Source organism: Pseudophryne corroboree, chromosome 1 (genome assembly GCF_028390025.1).
Source record: "Pseudophryne corroboree isolate aPseCor3 chromosome 1, aPseCor3.hap2, whole genome shotgun sequence".
In the NCBI taxonomy this organism is placed as follows: domain Eukaryota; kingdom Metazoa; phylum Chordata; class Amphibia; order Anura; family Myobatrachidae; genus Pseudophryne; species Pseudophryne corroboree.
In genome coordinates this window covers 473727783-473748765 of record NC_086444.1, presented here as the reverse complement: position 1 = coordinate 473748765, position 20983 = coordinate 473727783, and the positions used below count along the sequence as shown (strand labels likewise).

Below are 20983 nucleotides of genomic sequence, written 5' to 3'. Positions count from 1 at the left end.
ATTCTGGCACCACTGGGAGGATTTGTATTCTGGCACCACTGGGGGAATTTGTATTCTGGCACCACTGGGGGAATTTGTGTATCTGGCACCACTGGGGGCATTTGTGTATCTAGCACCACTGGGGGCATTTGTGTATCTGGCACCACTGGGGGCATTTATGTATCTGGCACCGCTGGGGCATATGTATCTGGCACCGCTGGGGTCATGTGTATCTGGCACCGCTGGGGGCATTTGTGTATCTGGCACCGCAGGTGGCATTTGAGTATCTGGCACCGCTGGGGTCATTTTTGGATCTGATGTGAATTTCGGCTCATTCTATGTGCTATAATGTGAATTTTGGCTCATTCTGTGTGCTATAATGTGAATTTCAGCTCATTCAGTGTGCTATAATGTGAATTTTGGCTCATTTTGTGTGCTACAGATAGGTCCACTTTTATCTTGACTTTTAATAGGATTAACTGAGACTGGCCAGTCGAACTTAATCCCCTGCTATAATGACTTAATCCCCTGCTGTATTGTTCTCTGTATTGTATTGCAGCTGAGAACAATAGATGAAGGGTTTATACTAATAAATCATGTTGAGCCTAGGCGCAGAAAATTTTTCAAGATAACCGTGGACCCATCTGTATAATGTGAATTTCGGCTCATTCTGTGTGCTATAATGTGAATTTCAGCTCATTCTGTGTGGTATAATGTGAATTTTAGCTCATACCGTGTGGTATAATGTGATTTTCGGCTCATTCTGTGTGCTATAATGTAAATTTCGGCTCATACAATATGCTATAATGTGAATTTCGGCTCATACCGTCTGGTGTAATGTGAATTTCGGCTCATTCTGTGTGCTATAATGTGAGTTTCGGCTCATACAGTATGCTATAATCTGAATTTCGGCTCATACCGTGTGGTATAATGTGAATTTCAGCTCATTCTGTGTGAGGAATGCAGGAATGGTGATTCGCCAGTCTGTTACACCAGTGCGCAGGGTTCTCTTCACTAACTGGCAACATTTTATTAGTAATGGCAACAATAGGAAATTTTTGAAGCAAACAGGAAGGGCATCTCTAAGTGGGAGGAGCTATGATTAGGGGGAGGAGTCATAATTCTTAAACCGCCCCCCCTAAAAGTTAAGTCTAGATCCGCCACTGTGTGCAGCTAGGTCCACACATCATATAAAGAAAATATGTGCTGGTATGAAATCCGACAGCCAGAATCCCGACACATCCCGGTAAGTAGTTTTACCGTACCCCTACCCCTAATTCCTACCCTAACCCATCTGTCCTGCATCCTAACTGTAACCTCCCCCTACATGAACAGAGATCAGTTTTTACATTTGCATGTATTGTGAAATTTTATGTACATTTTCTTAACTATAACTTTGCATAAGAGTCATTGATGTCACCTTTGCACCATACAGTGAGGAATATAGGCCACCTACCTAAAATGTTTGGTTTCATTAGCTAAAAGTGGTTCTCACAATTTCTATCTCCATGAGCAAAAAAAAATATTGGATGGATAATATTCCTTTATTGATTTTATTAAAATACCTTAAATAATTACAGCTATTTTTTTCTTCAAAATAATGTCAAAATAATTTAAAAAATTTCATTCTCCAGTTTTATTAAAATCTGTGTGATAACAATGTCACATTTGGTATATGCTTATAGATATATATAATGTATGTGTGATGTTATTGCCACCATGTGGCCAAAGAATGATTAACATGAATGAATATGAGGAACGTTTATTTTTCAAACTGTTTAATTTTACAATGTTTAATTTAACGACCTGTATAAGAGAAAACATTTTATTTAATTACCCACGTTTTACTAATACATAACTCAGGAAAGCAGACATTAATATCTGTGTATATAATGCTTTGCATGTTTTATATGATATGCAAAAACAGTTGTATTATTTTAAAATATAGATTCAATTTTCACAGGATAGTTACGACTTTTCGTGGTCAAAGTGGCCAAAATGAGTGGGATGTGGTATTGCAAAAGTTATGGTGTTGCTTCATGTGGGTCTAGATTTTTCCTTATTCAATATTATGACTTAGAAATGAAATCTATTGTTTGAAGAATTGAAAATAATCCTTCATATTTTATAAGGAAAGTTTCCTTTTATCTGGATTTTTTTGAGCATGTATGTTACTAATGCTCTATTAAGTAATGTCAAGCTTATACGAAGCTTACTTATTATTTCAGGCCGCAAGATATAATTCACGTATATAATAAAACAGTAGTTAAATAAATGCCAGAGATTTGTGCCCCATTTATCAAGCTTTGAAAAGTGATACATTTCACGGCGATAAAGTACCAGCCAATGAGCGCTTAAAGCTGCATACACAGGGGTTAATTCAGAGTTGATCGCAGCAGCAAATTTGTTAGCAGTTGGGCAAAACCATGGGGGTCATTCCGAGTTGATCGCAACCAGCAACTTTTTGCTGCTGGTGCGATCAACTAATCCCCGCCTATGGGGGAGTGTATTTTAGCTTAGCAGGGCTGCGATCGCTTGTGCAGCCCTGCTTAGCTAAAAAAGTTTTGTGTAAAACAAGACTAGCCCTGGACATACTTACCCTGTGCAACGATCTCAGCGATGATGGGACTGGCTTTGACGTCAGACATCCGCCCCCTGTTCTCCTGGACATGCCTGCGTTTTCCTTACCACTCCCCGAAAACGGACGCCAATGGACAGGTGATGCCTCGGAACGCCTTCCTTCTGTCAATATTCTTGCGAGCGCTGCTACGACCGCTTTGTTCATATCCAGCGTCGTAGCCCGGCAACCCCCGTCACCGGGCAATGAAGTGCGTGCGCAATGCACACACCACGCATGTGCATTCCAGACCCGTTAGCACTGCAGCGAAGAACCGCTGCATGCGAACGGGTCGGAATGACCCACCCATGTGCACTGCAGGGGGGGGGCAGATATAACATGTGCAGAGCGTTAGATTTGGGTTTTCAGTTTGTGTTCAAACTGAAATCTAAACTGTAGTGTAAAAATAAAGCAGCTAGTATTTACCCTGCACAGAAACAATATAACCCACCCAAATCTAAAGGTGTGTACACATGGTGAGCTTTATCTGTCCAATCTATCTGGTGAGAACAAAAATCTGGTAATGGATGAGAGCAAATGACAATAGACCATTTGCTCCCAACCACTGGAAAATAGACAAATCAAACAAATAGGTTAAATCAGTTTGTTTGGAAAAATGTGTTAAATCAATAGTTTTAATCCATTTTCCAGTGTTTGTGAGAAAATGGTTGATTGTCATTTGCTCTCATCCATTGCCAGATTTTTGTTCTCACCAGACAGATTGGACAGATAAATCTCACCATGTGTACACGCCTTTACTCTCTCTGCAAATGTTAGATCTGCCCCCCCCCCCCCCCGCTGCAGTGCACATGGTTTTGTTCAACTGCTAACAAATTTGCTGCTGCGATCAACTTTGAATTACCCCCATGGTGCGATTTTCTCTGCAATATGGACTATATAGTCCGTGTCACATGGAAGCATAGTGCATATCCAGTAGCGGATCTTGCCACGGGCAAGCAGGACTTTTGCCCTGGGCGCCGCCTTCCGGAGGGCACAGGGCGCCATCCGGAGGGCGCCGCACCAGGGCAAGATCCGCTGCTGCTGTGTGCCCCCCGCTGCCCCCCTGCCGTTGGCCGCTGCCCCCCCCCGTTGCCGCTGGGAAGGGAAACTTCGTTGAGAGTTCCTTTACTGTGCGGTGCGCGATGACGTCATCGCGCACCGCACAGTAAAGGACCTCTCCACGAAGTTTCCCTTCCCAGCGGCAGCGGGGGGGGGCAGCGGCCAGTGGCAGGGGAGCAGCGTCTAGTTTCCCTTCGTGGAGAGGACCTTTGCTGTGCGCGATGACGTCATCGCGCACCGCACATCATTTCAGTCTGTACAGGGGGCATAAATGACCACGCCCCCTGTACGAAGCCACGTCCCCTAATGCCGCCCGGGGCGCCAGAAGCCAAACGGAACCGGCCCTGTGCATATCGCACCGTATGGATGCACTTGCGATGCCGATGCGCAGTCCTGCGGGATCGGCATTGCAAGAAAATATAGTGTGTGCAGGCGGGGCCGATACTGACTACATACCCCCGGGCACAATGTAGTTAGTATCGGCCGTCAGCCTGCATCAGTGAGTGTGTACGCACCTTAACTGCCATGTTACAGGCTGTGTTTTAAAAATGACAGTTAGGAGTTGATTGGTTGGTACTTTATCACCGTGCTATGTATCACTTTCCAAGGCTTTATAAATCTGGGCCCTGATTTCTGTATAATAAATCCATCAGATATTTGAGATAGTCTGCATTATTTTACCACAGGTTATTTTGGGAGGGCTGCAATACAAAGTTCTGTCAGATTCTGAAAAACTGTTAGACCCGGACTAGGGTTTGTACTAGAGAAGCAGTGGCGTCATAAGGTGGATGCGGGCCGCACCCAGGTGTCACCAAAATGAGGGCTCCTGCTCAGTGACAGGAGCTGGGTGCTGCACTTAAAACATTATGTGCAGCACCTGGCTCCTGTCACCTTGTAGGAGCCGGCACTGCAGCCATAGCAGCCGCTGGGGCAGCCCGTATCTCCCAAACCCCCGGAATGCTGAAAACGGGGGTCCGGCCGTGAGACCACACCTACTCCGCTAAGCCACACCCCTCCAGTAAGGCCACACACACCGTTTTGAACCAGCCAGCACCAGTTGAACCCCCTACTCTGGAGCCTTGGAGTAAAGCAAGGTGGTTTAATACAGTTATTCCGCATACATGTTATGGCAAAGATGAATAATAAGTCAACAAGATATTTAACACAGTTCTTGAACAATGGTAGGAAGGTAGTCAGCTGGATATTTGTCCACAGATGAGATGAAGTAGGTGGATGTCCCATTACTAGATGCAGAGAACTTGCTTGTTACTTGAACTCAGGTGTACTGTAGAGCTGAGGAGTTGGATAGCTGAACTGCCGGGATTCAGCAGAATGCTTGAACACAGGTGATTTGCAGAGCAGGACCACTGGAAAGCCGGGATGTGGCTAAGTACTTGCACACAAGTGAACTTCAGAACAGGACCACTGGAAAGCCGGGATGCGGCTAGGTGCTTGCACACAGGTGAACTGCAGAACTGGACCATTGGAAAGCCAGGAAGCGGCTAGGTGCTTGCACACAGGTGAACTGCAGAACAGGAATAGGACTGGAACAGCCGGAGCACAGCTGAATACTTGAGCACTGGTGAACTGCAGAACATGGTAGCAGAATAGCTGGAACACAGCTAAGAGAAGAGACAATGAGAGCAGCTGATGTTACCCTTGGGTCCTTGCACTGAGTCCTGGAACGGACAGTCACTGCTGGAGATTTGAACAGGCAGTGGACAACAAAGCACTGACGATGGAAAGTCTTCAACTCATCAGCTTTATACCCTGGACTGTCAGTAGATTGGCTGGAGGAGTCAGCTGAGACTGAGCCTGGCCGGGAGGACTGAACCCTGTCATCTGACCAGAGTCAAGATGGCAACGTCCATGACTGGTCTTGGAGGGAACTTGGTTTAGGCCCAAACACCAGGAAGCAGAGCACTATGGAGACTCCCTCAGATGATAATACACAGAATACTAAGAGTGCTGTGCAAAGACAGCATGAATAGACTTTAGTGACAAATTGCACAATGGGCAAAGAGAGAACAGCTGCTGATCACTGAATCCGAATTCAGCATGAAATCCCGACTGTAGAGATCCTGGTGGTCAATATACCGACGTCGGAATCCTGACAGTAGAAATCCCGGAGCTGACGTCATGAACCCTCCCTTGAAACGGCTGGACACGCCTGCGTTCGCCCGGACACTCCTTAAAAATGGTCAGTTGACACCCACAAACGGCCTCTTCCTGTCAATCTTCTTGCGATTACCGGTGCATTCACTTTCTTCATTAGATCTGTCGCTGTCCGGCGATCCCCGCCACCGGCGCCCGAGCATTGTGGAGCATACGCATGCGCAGTTCAGACCCAATCACACCGCTGAAAAAAATGCTAGCGTGCGATCGGGTCTGAATGACCCCCACAAACCATGAGAGAATTAGTCAGGATTGTGACAGCCACCATAGTGCTGAGATCTTATACCAGAGGCTTTAGGGATCTGCCCTGTAAAACACTACACAGATTTAGGTGTCTGCATTTCATTGTGGATCCAGATCAGGTTTGGCATTAAGTAATAGTCACTAGAATGCATTATTAATATTTTGTGCATTATATTATACTATCTGTTCTACCCGTTCTTCGCACAGGCGTTTCTGATGTTTACGGTTGTAAATATAAATGAATGTTAAAAATGTGGTAAATCTAGAGATGTAAATTTAAGACGTCTTATGTAAGTATATATTAATCCATGGTTCTTAGCGTTACCAGAGGAGCACCTGTAGCAGATTTGGTGAAAAGTGAAAGAACCATTTTTGTAGTTTATTAAATTCTACACACTGGAGGTGCAATCGAAATTTTGATTAAATTGTCCGTTTGGGCGTTATCGTTCACGCAACGCAAGCCATGCATCGGCAATGACGTAATTATGTCAACCCCCTTTTTCACCCCCTTAGGGGAAGTTTATTACAATTCTGCTTACATAGTTTTCCTATTTCCCACCTGAAGAATACCTGTTAGATTTCAGCTTCCTAACATATCGGGAAGTAAGAGAATTAGTAATGAGTCAGTCAGTCAGTGAGGGCTTTCGCATTTATATATAGAGATTAACTACAATGTTTTCTATACTGTATTGTATATTGCTTACAAAGATGCTCTCTGTATTGTATATCAGTCAGTCATTAAGAACCTCTTTGTAGTGTATGTTTATTAAAATGATCTTTGTATTGTATATCAGTCATTAAAATGCTCTCTGTGTTGTATAGTGGCAGTAGAATGTTCCGTATTGTATTTTTATTTCAAACAGCAATTTATTTGCTTCTCCCTTTAGTTAGAAACACCCTGACCAGATAGGCAATATTTATGCCATATTAATGCAAATTTATCAGAGCTGTATTGCAATTGACAATTGGTACATCATTAATTGCTTTATTCATGGTGAGCCTGTACTTCGTTTTCAGTATGTATGCCTTGCGGACGGGATGCCGGCAGTCACAATACCGATGCCAGCACCCTTATCTCAGAAATCCTGACAGGGGCGAGGTGATTATGTTAACCCCTACGCCCTATCCTTCCCTTCCCGCAGCCTAACTGTAACACCCACTACCCCCACAGCCTAACCCTAAACCCCAAAACCTAACCATCCCCTCCGGTCCTAACATGGCCGCTATACTTACGCTATGCTTACGATCGCGATGCCGGCTGTTGGGATTCTGGTGTTGGTCTCCTGACCCTATTGGGATTCGTGTCGGCATTCTGACAGATGTCGGGATTTTAACAGCATCCCTGTTCTCAGCTGTACTATTTTCTTGCTGAATGTTGGACCAGTGTTTGTGTTCATTTCTAATTTTTGGTTTGGTCTTTCTTTGTGCACTTTAATCAGTAGTAGAGTGACAGCCCTTCCAGGGGTAGACCACCTAAGGGGTCCAGGAGTTCCCTATGTCCTCCTTTTTGCTGGAATTGGTGTAGAGAATCTCTAATCAAATTTAGTTTTAAAGTCCAAACGGGGCTTTACGGCACAAGCGCCAGCGCCAGCATTTGCTGAGAAGAGCCATGGGGAACTCGTGAAGGTGGACTAGCAACATGCTCCTCTGGCAAATTTTGTCATGTGACCCAATAATCATTGCCTTGAACATGCAGTATGCAGTACAGTATATCTTTAGGACTCAGTTGCTGCTACACCATTGCTACTTTAATATTTCTGATAATAATTTAGATTATTTAAAGGCAGTAATGGTATAAATGTGATTATGATCCATAGAACATTTATTATTAGATGGGGCGCTGCTTAGTAACACTAACACATATTTGGGCTGATTCAGAGTCGAATGCTGCTGCAACCGTTTCAGTGTCTTTTGCTGTAGTCGAGTCTGCAACTTTATGCTTACGTTAGTAATAGCCTTCCCTGGTGTACAAATGCACAAGGACTGGGATGCCCACTTGTTATTATTTAGACGCTGCCATCAATCGCACCATGGAAACTTACACCAGCATCATGCTAGATGCATAGTATGGCCTCCAATGTAAGCAACTAAGCATCAGAGTTCACAACCAGTTATGTGACATGCCCATAAGATAGTACAGATGTGATAGCCCACGGCTGTGCAGGTGAATGGGTAGGACATGGGCTTGGCTTGTCGCAATCACAATGCAGGTGCACGTGTGACCGGTTCATGGCAAAGATGAGGGCTGTTACATCTGTACATCTTCATGCTTCTGAATAGCCCCCTCCCAGTCACTGCCCAGGAATGCCCACCATATTTCCCATACACTTCTGAGACTGTGGGTTTCATTTGCCACTGTGGTTCTGCGTACACACCGTGGAACACATGCACGCTGTAACTCATTAAATACTTAGGCCCAGATTTTTCAAACCTTGGAGAGTGATAAATAGCACAGTGATAAAGTACCAACCAATCAGCTCCTGTCATTTTTCAAACACAGCCTGTAACATGGCAGTTAGGAGCTGATTGGTTGGCACTTTATCAATGTGCTATTTATCACTTTCCAAGGCTTGATAAATGAGGACCTTAGACACATGCACAGTTAAAAAAACATTGATAATTTGTGCAAATATAGGCAGGCTCATTGGGGGTCATTCCGACCCGTTCGCATGCAGCGGTTTATCTCTGCGGTGCAAACGGGTGCGGAATGCGCATGCGCATGGCAACAGGGGTCACCGGGTTACGTCGTTTCTAAAGAAGAAAGCCGTCGCAGGACGGACCGCAAAGAAGATTGACAGGAAGAAGGCGTTCCAGGGCGGATCCGGACCGTTTGGAGACGTTTTCATGGAGTGGTGAGTAAAATGCAGGAGTGTCCAGGAGATGGGAGGGCGGAGGAGTGACGTTAAAGCCGGGCCCATCATCGCTGGATCCATCGCACAGGGTAAGTAGGTCTAGGCCTAGTTAACTTCTGCTTGAATTTTTTTTAGCTTAGCAGGGCTGCACAAGCGATCGCACCCCTGCTAAGCTAAAATACACTCCCCCATAGGCGTGTACTAGTTGATCGCGACAGCAGCAAAAAGTTGCTGGCTGCGATCAACTCGGAAATGTAACAGGCTCAACTGGTGGAGAATGTGGTTGCAGGTGTAGGTGTCGGTGGTCGTACCTGGATTCTTCACCCGTGATCACTTCTTAGACCGGATCAGCTTCTGGAACCCTAGGCAGAGCAACAAGGAACCCCAACCCCAGCGGACCCCAAACACAGGTCACCACACGTTTGGACGGTGACAAAGAATTTATTATACTGGATCAGGAAGAGTGGTCACCGCTATAACTTTAAAGGGTTAATGGCAAAGGGCCTTTACAATATAATGTAAACAATAAAGTGGGGTCATAGTGTGCAATCACAACAAAACATTACACCTTCTACTTTGATAGTAATTTACTAGTAACTTGCAATACTCTATATGCTGTCACGGTGGCAGTATAACCTTGGTTGGCCCTGTATACTGCTTATATCTAAGGCATGTGCCTAGCACAATATCTACGCTAAGTAGCGGAAAAGTCAATTTTAACTGTACTCATTTATACCCCATAGTCACAAAGGTAGCAAGTAAAGCTGGCAATTAGAACTCAAAGCACAATTCACTTATAAAGCACAGTTCTGGAGTGCGGAATAGCAGTAGCAGGTACACAGTATAAGGCAAGCAGTTCGGTACAGGTGAAAGCGGCATGCAGGTCCCTAACACGGCTCAGTCAGTAGAAGAGTACGCAGAAGCTGGCAGGTTTAGGCTATACAGTATAGTGTCTGATGTGCATAAGGGATCCCCACCTGACTGACACGCTGACGTTGGCAAAAGTCACTTTATCTGCACTAGACTTTCCCTAAATAGCTGACGTTAAGTGTAACTTATTGAAGGTGCTGGCTTAGCTTTTGGATAAAAGGTTGATGGAGCTTAGCCCCTCTTCTCTGGGGATGACAGTTCCTAAGCTGACGGCTACTGACTAGACCCTCGGGGTCGACTGGTAGTGCAGTGTGCTAGAGCACGTGATACTGGCTAAAGCTAGCGCCTCCGTAGTGAGCAGGGGATTGATCTGAGGTAAAATACAGGTTGATACATATCCGGGGGCAGAGGCCTGTGTCTCTCCTTGACTGGGGGATGGGTTCCAGTGGGTATGTGGTGCTGGACTCCATTAGCCTTTCCGAAGTCTGATGGAAATTGACTGAATGCTTTGGCATTCTTGCGCACCACCTGCAGTACACCTTCTTGTTGACTCTCTGTAGTATCCGGGCCGCTAATCTGGATTTCGCTCCACCATGGAGTCTCACCGGTGGTCATACTGGTTTGACTGACCGCAGCTCCCTCTGAAACTCTGGGTAGAGCCTCACCAATGACATCTCGAAAGTCGACCAACACCACACTAGCCATGGGACAATGCCGGAACAGACGAACTGGATAACTATGTGGACTCAAAATCCTGACGGGTACTCTGCCTCTTGTTACAGTAGCAAGTGTTCAGGACACCGCAAACAGCTGCTGTCCATCGAAGTCACAGGGTTCTAGGATTGCCTCATAATCTTTTCCCCCAGGGCCGATCCGCGCCTTGCACCACACCACGTGCTCCGAATTGGGTCTAAGGATAATATGCTGACGATCGGTGATCCTTGCCTTTCCAACTTCTCCCCTTGCATTAGTGAATCTCTTATGCCCTCAAGCAACCGGACCATTTGCTGGAGATTCTTCCACTCCTTCGGGGCATTAGATCGCATTTCCAGTTTAAGGGCTTAAACTAATTCATCCGGGCAATTCTGCAGAACCTTCATTCCCAGGATGACCGGGGGAAGATGTTGGTTATATGTTATAGTGACCAAACACCCTTGTCATTTCAGATTAGCCTTGCCGATAGCGAGATTAACTTCCCAATAACTGCGGAACTTGATGGGCTGTCCATTACTAGCCAATAGATGTAACCAAGTGTTTGGTGGGTTCATTATTTCAGATTCTTCCCAGTGTTACTGGAATTCGGCCAACTGGATTGTCGTCACCTGTGAGCCCGTGTCTAGAAAAGCGGACACTTCTACCCCATTAACTCGGATCTTCAGGTGGGGACACTCGCCAACATATTGAGGCCACCACCATGGCTTCAATGTACCTATTGACGCATCTCCTCCCGAGGGTCGGTCCCTTGCTTCAGGGTTGAGTCGTTTAAAGGATCATTAGAACATCGCCGTTCGATGTGCCCGCTTTGATTACATCTCCTACATATAGGTCTTCCTTGATCATCAAATTGGTCCGTGGGGCGCGTCCCCGATTCTCGTGGCACCTCCCATCGTGATCATCCTCTTCTACCTTGGTCCCGACGCCAACCTTGGCGCTTAGCTTCCGCTTGCTCCAGCCGTATCTCCTTCAGCTCTTTCATCATTTCATTAACGACGCTGGTGAGGGCTCCAATTTGATCTTGACCAGCCTGTGATTGCTGACTGATGGTCCTTTTACCTTTTACAGATAAAGGATTCGGCCATCGGGCTTAGTTGAGACTCTCCAGTCACTCCACCCTCAGATGGTCCCAACACCGCTATCTATTCTCCATCAGTGTTTCGGTTTAAACCCAAAATGTCCATCATAGCCTCCTTAAATTCAGAGAAAGTGCAGAGAGGGTTCTGACGCCTCCACATTCGCAACTGTGCTTTTGTCGCCTCTCCTCTTGCTCCTTCTATGAATAAATTAATCATAGTCTCCTCTGTTTGTTCAGCTTCTTGAGGGTCTCTGGCCTGTATTGCCCGCCTGGCTTCTTGTAGGCCCAGGGCAAACTCCTGGAGATTTTCATTTGGTTGCTGCTTCCGAGCATATAGGCGACCCTTTAATTCTGCAATGGTCTGTATATTAAAGATACCAGCCAACTTTTCCAAGATACCTTCAGCTGTTTTCCGTTCTTCGTCCTACCAAGATCTGACTTCACGTAATGCTTCCCCTTTGAGTTGTCTGATAACTACCTCCACTCTTTGCTCCTCATTAAGGGGATAAAGCTTGATCATCGATCTTATTTTGTCCCGGAATTCTTTAAAAGGACTCATGCCTATTGTCTTCGAATCTCCCGAGTATATGGGAAGCCATGGGGCCCCAAAATAATAGGGCATCATAATTGGTGCAGCCGGTGACGACGCAGCTGGTGACAACTGACCGGGCGAGGCGGGTAACTTCCTTCTAACTGCAGTTGATGTGGGCGTCTGAAGTTCCTGTGCTTCCACATCCTATATCCTGTTTGCAGACGCCAAGTTGAAACAGGCTCAACCGGTGGAGAATGTGGTTGCAGGTGTAGGTGTCGGTGGTCGTACCTGGATTCTTCACCCGTGATCACTTCTTAGACCGGATCAGCTTCTGGAACCCTAGGCAGAGCAACAAGGAACCCTAACCCCAGCGGACCCCAAACACAGGTCACCACACGTTTGGACGGTGACAAAGAATTTATTATACTGGATCAGGAAGAGTGATCACCGCTATAACTTTAAAGGGTTAATGGCAAAGGGCCTTTACAATATAATGTAAACAATAAAGTGGGGGGCGTGGCTTTGGAGGACATGGAGTAGCACACAGGCTGTGTGTCTCTCCAGCTACAACATCCTGGAATCCCATCCTGTGTCCCCCCCCTGGGCCTGCATACCGCCCCAGTACCTGCAGGGAAGGGTGGAGGTGCCCCTGTGCTGCTCTGAGACCCGTCTGTGCCCCATCCGCAGTGGCAGAGCGGCTCCAGTGTGCGGAGGTCCGGGGCCTGCTGGACCACGTGAGGCGCCGCCATCCCCGCGCTGAGCGCCTGCACCCGGCTCCCGTCAGAGCGCTGCCTGCACCGGAGTCCGCGGCTCCCCCTCTGCCGTTGCCGGGGAGATCGTAACAGCCGCTTCTCCTCCCTTGCTCTGTCTGTGCTGGGAGCGTCTTCGAGCGGTCCCCGGCCGCGGCGCTGTCACGTGACCCGCTGCCGTTCTCCCCGCTTGCTCCGGCGGCCCCAGTCAGCCTGTAATCTCCCGCTCTGACCTCCTGAACTCTGCTGCTGGGGGAAGAGGTACACGGCACAGCTGTGGGATATAAGTGCCTGTGCCCTCTCCACAATATAGTTGCTGTCCTGCCCTGTTCTGTTTCCCATAGGGACAGGGTACAATACAAGTGCTGCCTTGCTGTGCTCTGCTCCGCACAGGGACCGGGAGAAGTGATATATTAACCCCTGAAGGGCCTACTTGTTGCTCTGTTTCAGTATCCCACAAGGCATATCTGGCCAAGATCCACGCTGCATGTGTCCCTCATGCAGAGGAATATCCTGTCGTGATTTATCATCCTGGGCTAGCAGAGGCTGATTATTCTGATACGCTATATGCTCACTGGACAGTTTTGATATACTACACTTACCCGCGGGCAGCGACTGGGCAATTCTGATATACTGCACTGCATTATTCTTTGGCCGCCCCTGGACAGTTTGTGCTATACTTTTTACTGTGATTTCTTGCCATCTGCCGTCCGCTCGGCTATAATGGTCAAACCGCATCAATCTGCCGCGGCTGCGGCGAAGTTAGAGAAGTTTGCCAGAAATCCTCCGACACGGTCCCAACAGGGGGGTGGGGTGCAGTCGACCTCGGCGCCGCCTTCTCCGTCGGCGAGCTCATCTCTGGAGGCCACCGATTCTGCTTTGCAAAAGGTGCTGGATGCGGTCACGGCCAGTGAAGCCCGCTTGGCCGACAGGATCGGTCAGGTCCAGGCGGACTAATCCATTATACACCACGACCTCCAGCGGGTGCGGGAGAGGGTCGGTGAAGTGGAGACGCGCATCTCCACGCTGGAAGATACGGTTATGCCTCTCGATAGACGCACTTCTGCTCTGGAGTCTCAGATGACGGAGGTACATAAAAAGATGACGGATATGGAGGGGAGATTGCGACAAAATAATGTCCGTTTTGTCGGACTTCCGGAGAAAGAGGAGGGTGCTTCCCTTGAAAAATTTCTTGAACGTTGGCTGTTGGATGCATTTGGAACAGAGGAATTCACCTCACACTTTGCAGTGGAGCGCGCCCATAGGGTCCCGATGCGTCCACTACCTCCAGGGGCACCTCCCCGTACGTTTATTGCCAAACTCCTTCATTATCGGGATAGAGATGTGATTCTGAGACTGGCCCGCACTAAGGGTCCTCTTAATTGGAACGGTTCCCCAGTTTCAGTTTTTCCGGACTTTGCCGTCGACGTCCAAAAGGAGAGAGCTCAGTTTGTCCCTGTGAAACGCAGGCTGCGTGAACTGAATATCCCCTATGCCATGCTCTTTCTGTCTAAACTGCGGGTAGTTTCAGATGGAGAAACAAAATTCTTCATGACCCCTCGTGATGCATCAGTGTGGTTGGACAGACGCTTTCCGGCACGGCGGGCGTTAGCCGCTGATTGAATTTATACATTTGATTTCTATACTTGTATGTATACGGTTTCTTTTATGTCTGTTATGTTATTGTTGCACTGGCTCGGAAGGGTTGTATAGTTATTTGCTATGTGCTCACATAGGGGCTCTCTGTGGCTCTTATAGGCCTTCACTGGGAATGGGTAGCTCTGTGGAGACGGGAGACTGTTAGACGTTAATTATACACTGTTCTTAGGCCTTATACTCTCGGTGTTTGTTTTGCCATAAAGTCTTTAAGGGGTAAACGGTTATTTAATTGGGGTGGGTGTAGTGGGTTGGGGGGGGGGGGATTTGATTTGAGTTTAGCTGGGAGATTCTCCTGTCTCAAAGTCATTATATTCTTGGCCCCCCTATTGGTTATAGGAATTTGGCCTTATTTGGTACTGGCGAGGTATGTTAAGGTGTTCTCTGCCTTAGCTGTTACGGTTAGAATTTAGGGTATTTTGTTGTTAGGGAACCGGGTATGCTGCTAGTTTTAGGTGGTATACGGGGTAGGGGTGGGGGTTGTTTTAGACTGTTACTATTGCTGTGTTTTTACTTTTCGCTGTGCAATGTACTTATTTCTGCTATGTCTATGTCGCAACTAACTGCAGGCGTATCTCCTTTGGTATTCACTGGAGGTGGCTGGCCGCGGGTACTCTGCAATATTACAATAATTCTTTGCCATGGCTTTGGTTAAGTTTCTGTCATGGAATGTGCGAGGGATCAATGACAAAATTAAGCGCTCCCTGGTGCTTCGACAGATCAAGCTTTATGCCTCGGATATAATTTGCCTGATGGAAACCCACTTACTGGGTACTAAGATTGTGTCCCTCAAAAAACCATGGGTGGGCTGGGCTTACCATTCCATGCATACTGCAGCGTCCCGGGGAGTGTCGATCCTCATTAGGAAGTCTGTTCCTTTTGCGCTTGATTCTGTGCAAACGGATAAATGGGGTAGATATGTATTTCTCAAGTGCAAAATTAACTCCGTCCCCCTACTATTGCTGGCTATGTATGTTCCTCCTCCATACTCGCATGAAGTCCTTAAAAAGGCATCTGCCTTTATGGCTGTATCCCCTGGGGTAGCTGTTATCTGTATGGGGGACTTCAACAACGTTTTGAACCACGAGTTGGATAGGTTGTCCACGGCATCCTCCAACCCACAGCCCAAGCGTTCCCCATTTGCAGACACTGTTTCGGAGCTGGGACTGGTTGACCCGTGGAGATTGAAGTATCTAGATTTGAGGCAGTACTCCTGTTTTTCAAGCTCTCACTCTTCCTTCTCTAGGATAGATTTGGCTCTTTTGTCCCGGAAGCTTTTGCCCAAGGTTCAAAATGTCAGATATGAGACTAGAGGTATTTCGGATCACTCCCCTATATCGCTACATATTGATTTGAACTGTCAGCGAGGCCAAGCAGTGTGGAAATTTAATCCCTTTTGGCTGACGCATATGGGTGAGGGATCCGACTTGGAGGCAAGCTGGTTAGAATTCTTTGTTATGCATAACGAAACCTCGGATGTGTCTCTGCTATGGGACACTTTCAAGGCTTTTCTGAGAGGAACACTGATTAAGCGGGTAGGGAGTCTTAAATCCTCCTTTAGAAAACGTGAATCTGAATTGGAGGCCCGGGTGGCTGCTTCAGAGACGACGTATGTTCGCGATGGCCTGGACGCCTCTAGGTTGGTGTGGCTCCATGCGCGGGGTGAATGGAGGGAATACCTGTGGGGGAAAACCCAGCACAGACTTCTCTTCTCCTCGCATGTCCAATATGCTACTGGGGATAGACCAGGTTCTTATTTGGCCAATCTTGCAAGGGGTGACCGCTCCTCTCATACTGTGGTGGAGATTTTGGACTTGGCTGGGTCTGTATTGGACCGTACCCCTCAGATCGTGGCGGAATTTGTCTCATTCTATCAGGCACTCTATAGTTCCAAATTTACCTGTTCCTCACTAGAACTGTGTGACTACTTAGATGGAGTCGATTTGCCCCGTATCTCCAGTGATTCCAGGGCTCTCCTTGATGCTCCTTTGTCGTTGGAGGAGATTGAGACTGCGATCTCTGCCTCCCCCGATGGTAAGGCCCCTGGCCTTGATGGCATCCCACCGGAACTGTATAAGAAGCATACAAAATTTTTTGCCCCTCAATTGCTTAAGTTATTCAATGAAATTTTTGCCCAGGGCGCGCTTCCCCCGTCTATGTCTGAGGCTTTGATTATAGTGATTCCCAAGCCAGATAAGGACCCCAGGAGGGTTGAATCCTACCGTCCTATTTCCCTGTTGCCCACGGATATTACAATTTTAGCGAAGGTCCTGTCTTCCAGACTTAACCGGGTTATCTCCCAAATTATTCACCCTGACCAAACGGGCTTCATGCCTGGCAAATCCACCGCTGTGAATTTGAGGCGCCTGTTTACTCATTTCCAGGTTTCTCGGGGGGAGGACTGCTCTGCCGTTATAGCCTCCTTAGATGCCGCAAAGGCCTTTGATTCGGTGGAGTGGGCCTTCCTCTGGGAGGCTATGAATAGGTTTGGCGTGGGCCCCAACTTTATCAGTTATGTTAAATTATTGTATTTTCTGCCCATGGCCAGAGTCTCAGTGAATGGGTTTGTTTCGGACTCCTTCTCCCTATCCAGGGGAACGAGACAGGGCTGCCCTCTGTCCCCGACTTTGTTTGCCATTGCTATTGAGCCACTGGCATGTTTGATTAGAGCAACTCAAGATATTGTGGGTATTAGGGTGGGCGCAAGAGAGGACAGGATAGCGCTATACGCTGATGACCTATTGCTTTTCGTGGATGATTACGTTTCCTCCCTACCTAAACTCCTTGACTTAATAACCAACTACGGTCGCTTCTTCGGGCTCAAAATTAACTGGGATAAATCCACCATTACTCCCCTTAGAGGCCCGGTCTCGGTGGTCCCAGTGATTCATACCCCCCTTAAATGGGTAGATTCTTTTAAGTACCTGGGTATATGGGTATCAAATTACCCTTGTTCCTATGTTTCCCTTAATGTCTTGCCGCAGATGGTGTATCTTCGATCGAAGGTCAAGATTTGGGGGACTCTGCCCCTGACTGTTACTGGTAGGGTCAATTTGGTCAAAATGATATACTTACCTAAACTCCTGTATGTCCTCCAGCAATCCCCTATATATATTAACTTGAAGACATTTAGACAGATTGACGGTTTGCTCTCTTCTTTAATATGGGCCAGCAGGAGAGCGCGGTTGAGACTTGACGTTCTGTCCAGGCCGAAAGTGCTGGGAGGCTTAGCTCTCCCTATATTTCGATTTTACTATTATGCCGCTCAGTTGGCACATATATGGGAGTGGGTAAATGCCCCAGATGGTCTCACTATATGCTCCCAAATGCTTTTACAGGTCTACCCTGACGGCACTCCATTACAGTTGCTTCTCTGTGGGAACCCTAACTTGTCCAAGATCCCTATAATAAAACAGGCTGTCCTTGTATGGAAACAGGTACATGTTATCCTATTAGGCCAAGGTATTGACCCGGATACTCCTCTGGATAATGCCTTTGGCTTCCCAGAATTGGCTTTGCTGCAGGTTGGGGCGGTGTGGGGGAGGTGGGGGGTGACATCCCTGGGCCACCTGTATAACGATGGTATATTGAAATCCTTCTTGCTGCTTCAACAGGACTATAGTATACCTTCTTCTCATTTTTACCGATACCTGCAGCTGAGACATGCACTTAACGCACAATTTCCCAATACTCCTCCAATGATTGCTGACTCCCCGGTCAGGTCTCTCCTGCGGTCCCTGGGTGGTGGACATCTGGTGTCCAACATTTATACAGGCATGCTTCGATCTCACTATACTGACCCGTTGTCCCTTCTCAGGAACAAGTGGGAGTCTGACTTGGGTGCCATCTCTGATGAGATCTGGGAGGGTGCTTTAAGTTCTCCCCGATTATCCACTACCACCACTAGATATCAACAAATCCAACTGTTTATCATACACAGAGTTTACATGACACCGGTGCGCTTGCGACATGTGGGGGGTACCCACTCCTCCAGATGTCCTAAGTGTGATAGCCTGGATGCAGACTTTTGGCACATTATCTGGCTATGCCCCAAGATAGCCGTATTCTGGTCAGGTGTTATTAACGCCCTGGTGTCAACGGGTATTCCCTCGTCGATATGCTCCCCGACGACATGTGTGTTATCTGCTGTGGAGGAGGATGCCCTGGACCCCCCTGCCAAAAGATATGTAATCAATCTGTGCGGCCTGGCCAAGGTGTGTATTGCCAGGCTTTGGCTGGCCAAAGATGCGCCCACAATGCGATCCTGGGTCTCACTTGTAAATGATACGGCCTCTCATGAGAAATATGTATACTTAGCTAGAAAGGCGGGGAAAAAATATCAGGACCTGTGGGGTAGATGGCTTGAGTCTCCGCGCTCTGGAATCCACAATGTCTGAGCACCCGCTACTAATGGCTCCGTGTCTGGCTGAGTGGAAAACGAGACATGCAACGGGGGGTTAGACCGGGTATGTTATTCTAGATTTACATCGGGTGAGCTGCCTCTCTTTGTCTAGGTAGTCCCCTAGCGCCCGCGGTCGGCCATTCCTCTGCCAGTGCTGCTGCTGTGTCATCTGATTAATAACTATGTTGTGTTGCCATAGACGACTATGTACAATATACAGTGCTCTGTAAGATCCATGCTAACATGCGATATTAATTCCAATTTATAATCTATGTCTTGGAATTTAAGCCTGCACTTGTTTTACTGTGTTAGCTGAACCCTAATTGAACTGGGAATCTGCGTATTCCCTGAGTCGGGGTTGTGTGTGCCTTTTTTTTTTTTTTGTACCTATGTCTTAGTGAAAAGTTGAAAAATCAATAAAAAAAGTATTGAATTTAAAAAAAAAAACAATAAAGTGGGGTCATAGTGTGCAATCACAACAAAACATTACACCTTCTACTTTGATAGTAATTTACTAGTAACTTGCAATACTCTATATGCTGTCACGGTGGCAGTATAACCTTGGTTGGCCCTGTATACTGCTTATATCTAAGGCATGTGCCTAGCACAATATCTACGCTAAGTAGCGGAAAAGTCAATTTTAACTGAACTCATTTATACCCCATAGTCACAAAGGTAGCAAGTAAAGCAGGCAATTAGAAATCAAAGCACAATTCACTTATAAAGCACAGTTCTGGAGTGCGGAATAGCAGTAGCAGGTATATAGTATAAGGCAAGCAGTTCGGTACAGGTGAAAGCGGCATGCAGGTCCCTAACACGGCTCAGTCAGTAGAATAGTACGCAGAAGCTGGCAGGTTTAGGCTATACAGTATAGTGTCTGATGTGCATAAGGGATCCCCACCTGACTGACACGCTGACGTTGGCTACAGTCACTTTATCTGCACTAGACTTTCCCTAAATAGCTGACGTTAAGTGTAACTTATTGAAGGTGCTGGCTTAGCTTTTGGATAAAATGATGATGGAGCTTAGCCCCTCTTCTCTGGGGATAACAGTTCCTAAGCTGACGGCTACTGACTAGACCCTCGGGGTCGACTGGTAGTGACAGGGTGCTAGAGCACGTGATACTGGCTAAAGCTAGCGCCTCCTTAGTGAGCAGGGGACGGATCTGAGGTAAAATACCTGTGGTGGCATTACACTCCCGATTCCCTTTGTCAGCTCACCAGCTCTCCGGGTGGTCCCAGTCTCTACAGTGGCTTGCGGCTTTCCTAGGTGTTAGACAGGCACTCTCCCCTTTTCAGCGGCTCCGTCTCCCCTGCACCCGGCAGCTCCCTTCTCTGTGGTGCTGTCTGTGCTTCTGCTTCTCCTCCTTGCAGCGGCGGCTGGCGGGTCTTTTCAGTGGCTCCATCTCCCTCTCACAGAGTCGCGCTGTTCTCCTCTGCGGCGGCTGGCGGGTCCGGCTGTCAGTCACGGCTCCCAGCACCCCGCTCTCCTCTGCAATCCCTCTTCCGCAGCGGCTGGTGGGTCTCTTCAGCGGCTCTCCTCCACCTCTTCAGCCGCCCCCTTTCTCCGCGCACCGCACGCTTCACCTCCCAGTCCTCCTCGGGCGCGAACCCCGCCTCCTCACCTCTCTCCTCCAATCCCCTGCTTCCTTGACTTTCCGCTCTGAGCAGCGGCAACAGAAAAATTCATAGGTCCTTGTGCCCCCCGTGTTTTAAGGCTGCAGCTCACATCAACAGGGACTAGGAGGAAGGGGTATTAACCCCTTCAGTGTTCCTGGGCTGATCCACTAAATAAAAGGGCTCATTAAGGTCAATTTGAGCGGACTATATCAGAGTGTCACACACACACACAAACTAGTTTTCAGGGTTCTGCCCAACATTCCTGCAAATAGGACAAAATAATTAATTGACACCAAATTTAGCTTGTTTTGACAAATACAAGGATAACAAACACTGTATTATGACTTTATGGGTGTGATTCTGATTTGCTCGCACTGCTGAGTTTGGACACAGTGGAGCAATTTTTCTTGTTTGAATGGGCTCAGAAATGTGTTAAAA

General features: G+C 47.4%; 1 long non-coding RNA gene across 1 annotated transcript in view; it reads right to left on the bottom strand.

Annotated features, from left to right (window-relative positions):
• Positions 1–20564, bottom strand: part of LOC134894161 (uncharacterized) — a 155992-nt gene extending 135428 nt beyond the window's left edge. The window contains exon 1 of the long non-coding RNA XR_010171756.1: positions 20147–20564. This is a non-coding gene — a long non-coding RNA (uncharacterized LOC134894161). The remainder of the gene's footprint in view (positions 1–20146) is intronic.
• Between the last annotated feature and the right edge of the window lie 419 nt (positions 20565–20983).